Source organism: Physeter macrocephalus, chromosome 1, assembly GCF_002837175.3.
Source record: "Physeter macrocephalus isolate SW-GA chromosome 1, ASM283717v5, whole genome shotgun sequence".
Lineage (NCBI taxonomy): Eukaryota > Metazoa > Chordata > Mammalia > Artiodactyla > Physeteridae > Physeter > Physeter macrocephalus.
The window spans coordinates 95751187-95762980 of NC_041214.2; positions in this window are offsets into that span (position 1 = coordinate 95751187).

Genomic DNA, 11794 nt, shown 5'->3' on the forward strand with positions numbered 1-11794 from the left:
AATTGAAAAATGAAGAAGGGGATTTGTCCTACTGGACCTTAAAATTGATTATACAGCTAAAGGAATTTTAAACCCTTTGATGTAGATATCTACAGACAGATCAACAGAATTTGTAATCCTGGAATAAACTCTTAATATATTTAAATACTTGATATGGGACAAATAGTCCATCATAAAATAATGAAGAAGCTATGTATGATTTAGGACTTGTTATTTAACTTTATGTTCATGTGGAAAACATAAATATAATTTATTTTTTCTATCATTTGCATAAAAAAAATTTCAGATGAATTTAAAATGTTAAATATAACACATCTAACAACAATAAAAACAGAAGAAAACATAGGCGACTATTTAAAAATGTTCAAAAAAACTTATTCTCAGCATAAAGCCAAGGAAGAAAAACACAAAGAAAAAATCAATAGATAAATTAAGGTTTGTTTAAAAGACAGACTATCCAGCCATTAAAAATGTTTCCACAACAGTGAGAGGCCCGCGTACCACTAAAAAAAAAAAAAAAAATAAAAAAATAAAATGTTAAATATAACACATCTAACAACAATAAAAACAGAAGAAAACATAGGCGACTATTTAAAAATGTTCAAAAAAACTTATTCTCAGCATAAAGCCAAGGAAGAAAAACACAAAGAAAAAATCAATAGATAAATTAAGGTTTGTTTAAAAGACAGACTATCCAGCCATTAAAAATGTTTTCAGAGAGTATTTAGTGACATAAGAGCCTTCCCAGTACTCTAAGTGAATGAGACAGGATGCAAAATCACAGTACAATATAATCCTGATTTCTGTGAAGACTTTCTAAAGTTGTTTCTCTATTGTGCTCTGACACAAGTTGCTTTCTCCAGTGCATCACAAACTGAAGGTAGTTGATTTGTTTATTGTCTGTTTCTGCTGTTAAAAGATAAACTGAAGCATATTAAAAATTTGAAGAGTTTATTTGAACAAAAATCAGTTCGAATTGGGCAGCATCCAATCTAGCAGACAGAAAGGAGCTCTGAGGAGTTGTACAAAACTCCTGAGACTTTTATAGGCACAAGGGAGTGGGAACAAGCGAAAAAGTAGGTTGGTTATTGTAAAGTGACTTTCCTTTAGGAGATGGCAGGGATCTTTCAGGCAGAAAACCTAACTAGTGCTGATCAGGTGATCCCTGACTGATTGGTTTAAGATTCCATTTCTGGGAGAGCTGAAACTGCAATTAAGTTAAGCCTCAGTTTGGTAACTTGGGGCTTAGTGACTCCATTTTGGGCCACTTGTCCTGTTTGTAACACTGCCAATAGGATGTAAATTCCAGGAGAGTATTCACCACGCCTATTTCGTTCACTAGATGTCTTCATATTGACCAAAACGTTGCTCATTGCATAGAAGATGCTCATGATAATTGTTTAGTGAATGAATGAATGCATGATTTTGTCAAAACATTAGATAGAATCATAAAAAAATGATTAAAATAATTGAAATAATAACTGAGGTGCTTTTTTATATTTACATGAAATTTTCAAATTTTCTCCAGCAAGTTCTAATTACATCTACAAGGAGAAAAAGATCGTTAAACACACATACATAATTATCTTTCTTTAGCATGTCTCTTCCCCAACGCCAGCTAGTTTAAAATTCTCTGTATTTCCCAATGTAATTTCTGTGCATGTTGCTATGTTTCATGTTCTTTCTATTTTAGGTTACACTCTCATTTTGACTAGAGGAAAGTTAGACCAACCATATATACTATTTATTTTAGTTACTGAACCCATTCGTCTTTGGTTAAATTAGGGGTACTTCTGACTGACTATATTTGTTCTAACTGAACAAAGTTAAACAGCTGTTGGAAGCACCAGCCCACCAATGCCAACTACATCCTCATCTTTCTTTCTGTATTTCATTGAGCTCCACACCTGCAAACCACCAATCGGCAAAGCACAGATCATCAGCAGGCTGTGGCTGCTCATTTTGGTCGCTTCCTCTTTTTAAAGGAACCAATCATGCCAAGAAAAATATCTATAGATGCTTTTCCCTGCTATTTGAGAAAAGTAAAAGGTGGAAATTAGCATTAGCTAAATTCCATTGTAAGTGATGAACAGAGTCCTGGTTTGGAATGGTTTGTGTGTGTTGGAGGAGAGGGCTACCCTTCCACTTCCACTCACAATTGGAAACATCCATAACAAGGCCGTTTAGTCAATGTATATTTTCCTCTTTAGTACATAAGGGTAACCTGAATAAAAGGTTTGAATTACAAAGCAGCCTAATCCCGCACATTCTCTGAGCAATGACGGCTATTTGTGTCAAGAAAATAAAGAGGCTGAGAAAATGAGCGAGAGAGACCAGGAGGGAGAGAAAGCGCACAGGCAAGAGTTATCCTTCTCACATGAAACGGGAAAACTCAGTAGAAATTAGATTTTTTTTATTATTGAGAAGTTAGTGTTTTATATCTCTGGTGAGATTGTTATTCACAGGAAAAAAAAACAGCACACGTATTTCTAAGGTTTTAATAGGACTTTTTGCCTCTTCCTAAATGCAGAGAACAAGCTCCAGGGTCGCCTGTAACCCCTTCCTCCCTCCAGCCTCCTCCCCCTCACTTTGGCCACATGGTGTTGCTAATGTGTCGTAATGGTGCAGCTGGAAAGGCATTTATGTTCCATTTTCCCCCAATAGTATTAAAACTGCTCCATCACTGCCTGTAATGGGGGCGTCTGTATTTTCTCTCGCCTGTATCTCTGACATGACATAATGGCTGCCCTCACCAGTATGCTATAACACAGAGGTAATGGAAACATAACTCACCCTAAATCACAGTCAGTGTGCAGGCAGGGCTCATTACAAGTATAAGCTAAATATTTCTTTAAGGGGAGTTAGGGGGAGACCCAGAACTTAAATGGGGGAAGGGCAGTGGAGGTGTGGGAAAGAGCCACTTCAAAGCAAATGAGGATGAGACGAAGCAGGTTTCTGAAGCATGAGATTTCCTCCGTACAGTTTTAGGTGAGTCCCCTATTTGGCTGAGACCAGTAGCAACCTGTCACCATTCTTAGCTGCGTGGCTGTTTCCTGGACCACTTGAAATTGTAGGTTTCAATTCATTTCCTAGGAAACACGGATCCACCTAATCGTATTTCCTGGCCCAGAGACTCCTGGGCTAGCAGTATTTACTCTTGGAAGAGGTCCTGAAAAATGGTGTAGTGGCTGACTTCCTAAGACTGAAAGGCACAGGGCAAAAGACAGTGTGTTCTCTGTAATTCTTTCAGTTATCAAAGCCTGACATTCCAGCCATTGTCCTGAGATTGTCTACCTGGAGTAAGGAAGTCAAAGTTCAAATACTCCTAACTTTGAGTGGGCCTCATTGTTATAAACGTGGTCCTCTCCAATCTCATTAGAAAACCAGAATGATTGTGTTCAGCCCTTGCGAAGTTCATGGCTTCATGGTTGGATGGCTGTCATGTGACTGTGTTCATTTTCCCTTTCTCACATGGGAGAGCTTCTATAAACCACACCTCCTCCTCTGTTCTCCTTCTGGAATTTGCCCCTCCATCACTGCTTGTAGGAGGCTATTTGAGTCCCCTCATTTGAGTTTTTGTCTTGCCACTGAAGGCCTAAAAGCTTACATCCAGTACCACAACCTTTTCCCAAGCCCTGGGAAATGGCTTCTCCCTGCAGGTCCCGGCCCCAGGGCGCCTTCTTGAGGGGATGTACCAAGCTGGTGGGTGAGGGTTAGAGAATAAGGAGGGTTGCCCATCAGGACCTGTGCTTTTGGAGGTTGGTCAGCTGCGTCTACGCTCTGCGCTTTCATAGTGGTTTAAAAGCACATCCTGGGTGAATTGTCCTGAGGAACAAAGCCAGGGTACTCTCCCCTCTTCCCCCTACCCCCCAGACAGCCAGTATTCTATGAGAGGCAAACACTGTGGGCAGCACATACACAGAGGCAATGTAATAGCCCCTGCCCTCACCTAAGGGCTCAAACTGGCCTTTACAAAAACCTGGTCTCAGTGTTCATTGGTCTCCTGCCACCGTCCTTAGTTTACATGGCTCACTGTCTCTCAAAGTGACAGGACACCAGAGCCTCCACTCAGGATTACCTTCCCCATTTCATGAACTAAGAAGAGTCGTAGAATTACACAGTCTTCATGACACTTGGAGATTGTCTATTCCACTCCTCACATTTTACTGATAGACAGTCTGTGGTCTAGAGGTAGGAAAGGATCTATTTAAAGATACAGTTAATTAATGGTATAGGTGTGAGTAGAAAGCAGATTCCTGTTTCTCAGTTCTGTGTTCTTTCCACTATAAGCCAAAATGCCTTTAATTCTACATCCTGTTCTTACAGGGTAAAATTTTAGGTAATTATCAAATTGAAAATGGTCTGTTGTCACATCCATAGTGAAATGTTAATGACTGGTAATAGCTTAATGGGTTGCCATCTTTTAAGAATTTGCCATTCAACCAGCACCTAAACATAATATAGAAGATTGAATTTCTTAAGATTGTATATAAAATATATTTAGAATGAAAGAACTTTGGGGCAGCCTTAATTGAAATTATATCATGTTATTCAATCTCCTGCTTCCCTTAGGTTTTAGTACTGGGTTTATTTGTGTGTGTTGGCCAATGGGTATGCATTTATGTCATAGGATTTACAGCATTATTGTGGGAAGGGACCTGAGAGCTCACCTAGTCCATACCCGTTTTTTCGTGGCTACATCATCCAAGGTTACTCAGCTCATTATTTGCAGAGCCAGAACTTGTACCTGTGAGGGCTCTTCACACAGTGCTTGCGTTACCCGAGTCTAGGGATAAAGTGATTTGTAAACAAGGACATGTATCAAAATCATCTGGATAACCTGGGAAACTATTTGAAAGTATATATACTTATGTACTTTCTCTCCCTCAGCCCTACTTCTGATTCTATAGGCCTAGAGAAAAGATCCAGTAACTATAATTATTTTTTAAAGATTGCAATATAATTTACATACAGTAAAGTGTGTAAATTTTAAGTGTTAAAGCAATGATTCTTTATATACACATGTAGGTATGTATAAATATATACATACATACACCTATGTAACCACTGCTAAAATTAAGGTAAAATCAAGATTTCCAGATCCCAGAAAACTCATTTGTGATCCTTCTCAGTCAGTAAACCCCCCACCTTCAAGGATAACTTACCTCTTTTACCACAGATCATTTTACCTGTTTTTGAACTTCATGTAAATGGACTCATAATGAATACTCTTTTGTGTCCGACTTCCCTCACTCAACATTTTATCTGTGAGATTCATTCATTGTTTAATATATCAGTAGTTTGTTCTTTTACATTGCTATGTAGTATTCCATTACATGAATATATCATATCCATTCTACTGCTTATGTACAGTGGGGTTATTTACAGTTTTTAGTTATTATGAGTAAAGCTGCTGTGAGCATTCTTGTATATATTTTTGATGGACGTAGCACTTAAATCTGATGGGTGTATATCCAAAAGTGGCAATATAAGTGCTACATCATTAGAGTATAATCATGTTTAACTTTCAAGATACTGAAAAGGAGTCTTTCACGGTTATTCTAGCACTTAACACTCCCACCAGCGATGTGAGAGAGCCCTTGCTTTTCTATAGTACCACCAACCCCCTTGGTATTTGTTAGATTTTTCAATTTTAGATATTCAAGTAGGTGTGTGGTAGCTTTATTTTTCTTTTCTGTGATAATTAAAGATGGGCAGCTTTTCAAATGCTTATTGTCTGTATCTAGCTTTTTTTCTGAGTATATGTATTGGAGATATCTTTTTCTAATTTGTAGCTTACCTCTTCTCTCTCTTCATAGTGCCTTTGATGAGCAGAAGATCTTAATTTTAATGAAGTCCAATTTAATGAATTTTAATGAAGTCCAATTTGTTAGTATTTTCTTTATTGGTCAGTATGTTTTGAATATTGTTTATGAAATCTGCCTATCCAATTGTCATGATTGTAATCTTCTGTGTTTTCTTTTAGAAGCTTGATTATTCTTAGCTTTCATGATCCATCTCAAAATATTTTGTGTGTGTGGTAGCACCTGTAGCTGTTAAAAGCTTTCCAGTTAATTTTAATGACCAGTCCTGATTGAAAATCACTGGAAGTAAAAAGATTTAGAATCAGGTTTGGGTTCAAATCCCATTTGTGTCACTTATATTTGAGGGATATTTTCCAAATCCCTTTCTTCATATTAAGAACATAGTAATATGTTCTTAGTAATATCCATGTTTCAGGGTTTTAGAGATATTAAATGTGATAATTATTTAGAGACTGATACAGAGGGGAAGCTCAGTAAATTATTGCTATTTTTATTTAAGTCCTTTGCAAGCATGGAACATGTTAGGTTCATTTATCATGAAATGCAACTATTACAATTGTTTAGGTTCTGGTTTGTTTCAATCTCCATTGACCAATATGCACCTACAGGTCATTCATAGTGATTAGTAGATTATCGTAAAGGATCAATTTAGGTAAGCTTTCCAGAGGTAAGGTGGCTAATAGCTTATAGAATTCAAATCAAGAAACTAGAAATTCATGACAGGACAAAGGGTGATGAAAAAAATCCGTAGCATTTTGCCTGAAAACATATCTGTCATTCTAAAATTCAAATAAGAAGAACTCAAGGTAAAGAGAAAAATATTCTAGACCCAAGAGGTGATGAATGCTACATTTTTTCTTTTGGGAAAATTCACATAAATTGCCTATATTGGTTCTGTGCTCAGTATTGTTGCAGGCACTTTGCTCTTCTCCCAGGGGAGCATCACAGCCTTGTGCTTCTAGATACACACACTGTCTGCTCTTGCTAAGGCATTTGCATGTCTTTACATTCTGCATCCAACTTAATTTTGCTCACAGGGTGGAGGCAGACCAGTGGATTTGTGTGTGTACCTTTGCCTTATCTGGTTGTCTCTGTTTCTCATCTTTAGGTCAAATTTGATTTGAAGGGATACGCTCCATTGATGACATACTGTTTATAGAGGAGGTTTATATGTTTTCCAAGTGACAGCTGTCTGTGTCCAACCTTTTCCAAGCTTCCCCAAGGAACTGCTAATTCTGGTTGGTCAGAGTTTAAGGCAGTTGATTGGGTTCCTCTGACCTGAGACAAAGATGAAGTTTCTTAGTTTATTTGGGAGGTGATCCATGGAAGAAGAAATGTGGGCGAGGAAAAGTGAGACAGGGAAAAGGGAAATGCGTGTATTCAGTTACTGGGGTGTTATGGGCTGAATTGTGTCCCCCACCCTCAAATTGATGTGTTTAAGTCTTAACTCCCAGTATCTCAGAATGTGACCGTAATTGAAGTTAGCACCTTTGAAAAGGTAATTAAGATAAAATGAGTTCATATGGGTGGGCTCAAATCTAGTATGTCTAGTGTCCTTATAAGCAGAGGATATTGGGACACAGCTGTGTACATGTGTTGTTAGTGTGTGTCCCAAAGAGGAAAGAGCATGTGAGGACACAGCGAGAAGGTGGTCATCTACAAGCCAAGGAGGGAGGCCTTAGAGGAAACCAAGCCTGTGGACGCCTTGATCTTGGACCTCTCAGCCTCCAGAATGGTGAGAAAGAAAATTTCTGTTGTTGAAGCTGACCAGTCTATGGTATTTTGTTATGGCAGTCCTAGCACTCTAATAGGTGGGGACAATAGCTCAGTCCTGCTGGATCGCTGCTCTGTTACTGGGAGGTGTAGAACTTGCCTCAGAATCGTCCCACTAGAGGATGGAAAGGCTAGACCATGTATCCCCCAGTTCTCCTCCATCACTGGCGTGGGTTGCTACTGGGAACATTTAGCTCCCCTATGCTTCTACATGGCAATTGCATGTGGCTGGTGGTTTGTACCTGATATGGGATACTGGCTCTGGGCCTGGGCCTCATCAGGGCTGGCCTGAATTCAGGTGGGCCCAGGAGGTGTGGTGTATCATGAACATCTGGGCCACTCCTAGTATTTCTACTAGTGATGCAGCCCACTAGTTAAAGTGGAGAGCTAAACTGCTGTGTGCAAAGCTTGGCCTCTCAGAAAAGCCTGGGCAACTTATCTTTTTTTTTTTTTTCCATTTATTTTTGGCTTTTCCATTCCTGTTGTCCTTGTTGCAGGGTGGGTTATCTGGGAAGTAGACACTGAAATATCATTTAGAATGCAAGAATTGTATTTAAAAAGTGCTGTTGAGATTAACCCTTAGAGGAAAAGAAAGGAATCTATCCTGAGCAGAGGAAGACGTTGGGTTGTGATACTGTCACAACAAAAGCCTTTGTCAACCCCATAAGGAGCTCTGAGGCTGAGAGCCCTTCAGAGTTGTCTTGAGTTAGGATGAGAGGGTGGAACTTTGTATTCTCATAAGAACCAGACAATGGTGGCAGGCTTCCCCTGGGAAGGAGTCATGATTGTTAACAAGCAGCCCTCATCAGCTGGAGAGCCCTGACAGCTAAGGGATGCCGGTTGGTAGCACCCTCAGTAGTGGGAAGAATAAGTCCTTCAGTCCCCAAAGGGGACAGAGAACCAGAGTCTATTCTGTTGATCAGCCCTATAGAGTCTCCTCTTTGGTCTTTCTTCATGCAACAAGTCAAAGACTAATAAGGTAAAAAAAAAAAAAAAATCTAGATTAAGATTGAGAATGGTGCTGGGCATTTAGGCCCTTATACTCCAGCTCAGTTTTGAATTGTGCTGTGAACTGGGTTGGAGTTATTGGAACTGGTGCAGCTGGTAAAGAAAGCAACACTATGATTTCCCCTTGGCTGCTCCCTTATTAAACTCATGGCGGCGGTAGTAGTGTGTATGCTGATCAACAGGGCAGAATTAGATCATTTCAGTGTTTTGGGTATAATAATCAAAATACTTTCAAAGCCCACTACTAAGTTGATGTTCATTGACTCCATGATTTCTAACCTGTCCTGCTCCAGCCTAAAGCAGAGGCTGTAGATGGACTCTGCTCATACAGGTTGATATGTGAAATGACCATATTAAAATCAACCTCACGTGTATACCCCATCTCTTTGTTTTATCCAGACCACTTTCCATTTGCCATCCTGATATACAGCTTTTCTCTATAACTTGGGAAGCAATCTTTTTGGGTAGGCTGCTTTTAATGACTCATTCTGGATATGCTTCTCTTGTTTAACCTCAGCGCTCTGCCTTAACCACTTCCAGCCCTGTGAATAAAGACCTTAAATAACTGAATGTCTAATTCCAGCTCTCATCCAGTTTGTGAGCTAGCTTACTTCTTGGCTTTTCAGTCTTCTGATTGAACACAGGAGGATATTTACCTTGTCAAGCCATGTGTTCCTAATTCTGGTCCAGAAGATCTAATCTCTACGATTAAGGAACATTGCTGGATGCCCCATCCCAGATTCATGGGATTATTCATTTTTTAAATTGATCAACATATCTGCTTGGTGTCACTTGAGTGGGGCCATGAAGAAAGATCTCCAGGTCTAGATGCAGATAAAATTGTCTCAAAGCCGAAATTTACTCACTTTACAATTCGGGGATTATACTTTTTCTCGTAATAGAAATGCTCTGCTTTCAGGATGCTGCTTTCCTGTGAGTCTTCTGAAGTTGCCTCCAGCAGGCTCTCCTCCGCGGTGGTTGTACCCCAGTCCGTTATGTCCTCTGCAAGCCTGGCTTTAAGGCAAATCAATTCCCAGAAATATACCCAGGTCCCAACAAAGGAGGCCAGATTGCTGAGCAGTGAATCAGAGAGATAGTAAGGGGAAGAGGGGCTTGATATTGAGAAAGCAGAGAACATGCTTTGATACAAAGACAATAAACTTTGATTATGTAGTATGAAACTATCCCAGGGAATAGCAAGGAGAAGCTGCTGCCTCAGTAGTTCCTGAAATAGATAGATCAAATTTAGCAGACAAGAGGGGGAGAGAAGCAGATTAAAGGAAGCAAAGATGAAGACCATCTAATGAGGATGTCATCTAAACTCCACAGTGTTGATATTTGGAATGCACACTATGTTTTGTTTTGCCACTTGTACATGACTTAGCTCAACGGCACCACAGGCTACATTGTCTAAAGCCAAACCATTTGGTTCATAGCAGTAGGCCAAGCGAGTTTAACACTGCGGTCAAGGTGGGCCAGCCTTTCCTGGATATATTAGAGTTGATGATATAGAAGCAGCAGGATTGGATGACTTAGAAACAGAACATTCCCTCATAGGCTTTATAATATCACGGACACCATACTGTTTCCTTTGGAATAAAAATTAAAAGTGTAACATCTAAAGCACACAACAAGGGGCACAGAAGCATAGATAAGTACTCCTCCTATGCCTTTGTCATGACAACGTGTCACTGAATACCTCTTACAAGCTGAGAACCTTCAGCAGTGCTTCTCATGGTGACCTAAGGAAACAGATGACTCAGTCTTGGCCCCTCAACTGTTTCAATCTATAGACAGAAGAGAAAGCAAGCAAAGTAGAAAGACTTATGAGTGAAGAAATGTAAAGATGAGATAAGCGGAGGAAGGAACCATAATGAGGTCCATCCTATAAATAATGCTTAGCCACAAGAATAAAATGTCTCAGCTAGAAGGTCATTTTGGCATGATCAAGTCAAACCCTCTCATTTTACAGATGAGGAGAAAGGTAAATTTCTTAGGCTCAAATGGCTAGTTACTCACAGAGATAAGATTAGAATAAAAAGGGGCTAAACCTAGCTCAGTACATTGTTATACCAGATTCAGTGGTCAATAAAGCATTTGTAGGAGTGAATGCTAGGCAAACAAAATAAAGCAATAATAAAAAGATAACTAATAGGAAACCACTCCCATTTCTCATAGAAATACAGTTTAGCTAGAGGAGAAGAAAATCCACATTAAAAGATATCTGCTAACAAATGGAGTAGGACATAAAATTTAATGTCGATTAAAATACTTTGTTAGGGTGAACTCATTTTTAAATCTATCCTGAAGAAGAAAACTAAAGCCCACGAGTCTAAACATTAAGAAATAATAAAGCAACTGTTGACCTAAAGAATGCAAAAGAGCAAGGAGAAAATTTGAACATTTGCAAATCATCAAGTCAAAGTATTATTTATCTGCAACTACTATAATTAGCAAATATGTATTAGCAAAGCAGCTATTTTTGAAGAACAATCGAGTAAATACTTCAAGGTTGGAAAGGACAAATTAAATTCTGCTCAGACATAAAATCTCTGGATTGAACATTATGTACCATCCTCCGTGTGTCTTATACAACATGAACAAGAAGAAAATTCCAAGATGTAGAAAAATGAAAGAAAAAAGCTAGTACTTTCTGGATAAAAAATAAATATATGCTTAATAGGGTATATACGCCTCCATAATGTGGCATCTGCCCAGGTGTCTGGCCCCATCTTCTTCCATGTCTTTTCTTTGCCCCACAGTCCAGCCACACCAAATTACTCACAGTTCTCTGAATGTGTCTGGTTCTACATTTTCTCCCACTCCCAGCTTTTGCTCAGCTTCCTTAAATTCCTTCCCCTTTTTATCTCCTTTTCTTTCATTGCTCATCCCATGGCCAAGCTTTGACTTACCCTGAAGGATTCAGTTCCTACTTCCTCTGTCTTGTCCCCCTGCTCTGTTCCACCATTTAGAACACCGTTTGCTGTTTCTTTTTTTTTTTAACGTCTTTATTGGAGTATAATTGCTTTACAATGGTGTGTTAGTTTCTGCTTTATAACAAAGTGAATCAGTTATACATATACACATGTTCCCATATCTCTTCCCTCTTGCATCTCCCTCCCTCCCACCCTCCCTATCCCACCCCTCTAGGTGGTCACAAAGCACCGAGCTGATCTCCCTGTGCTATG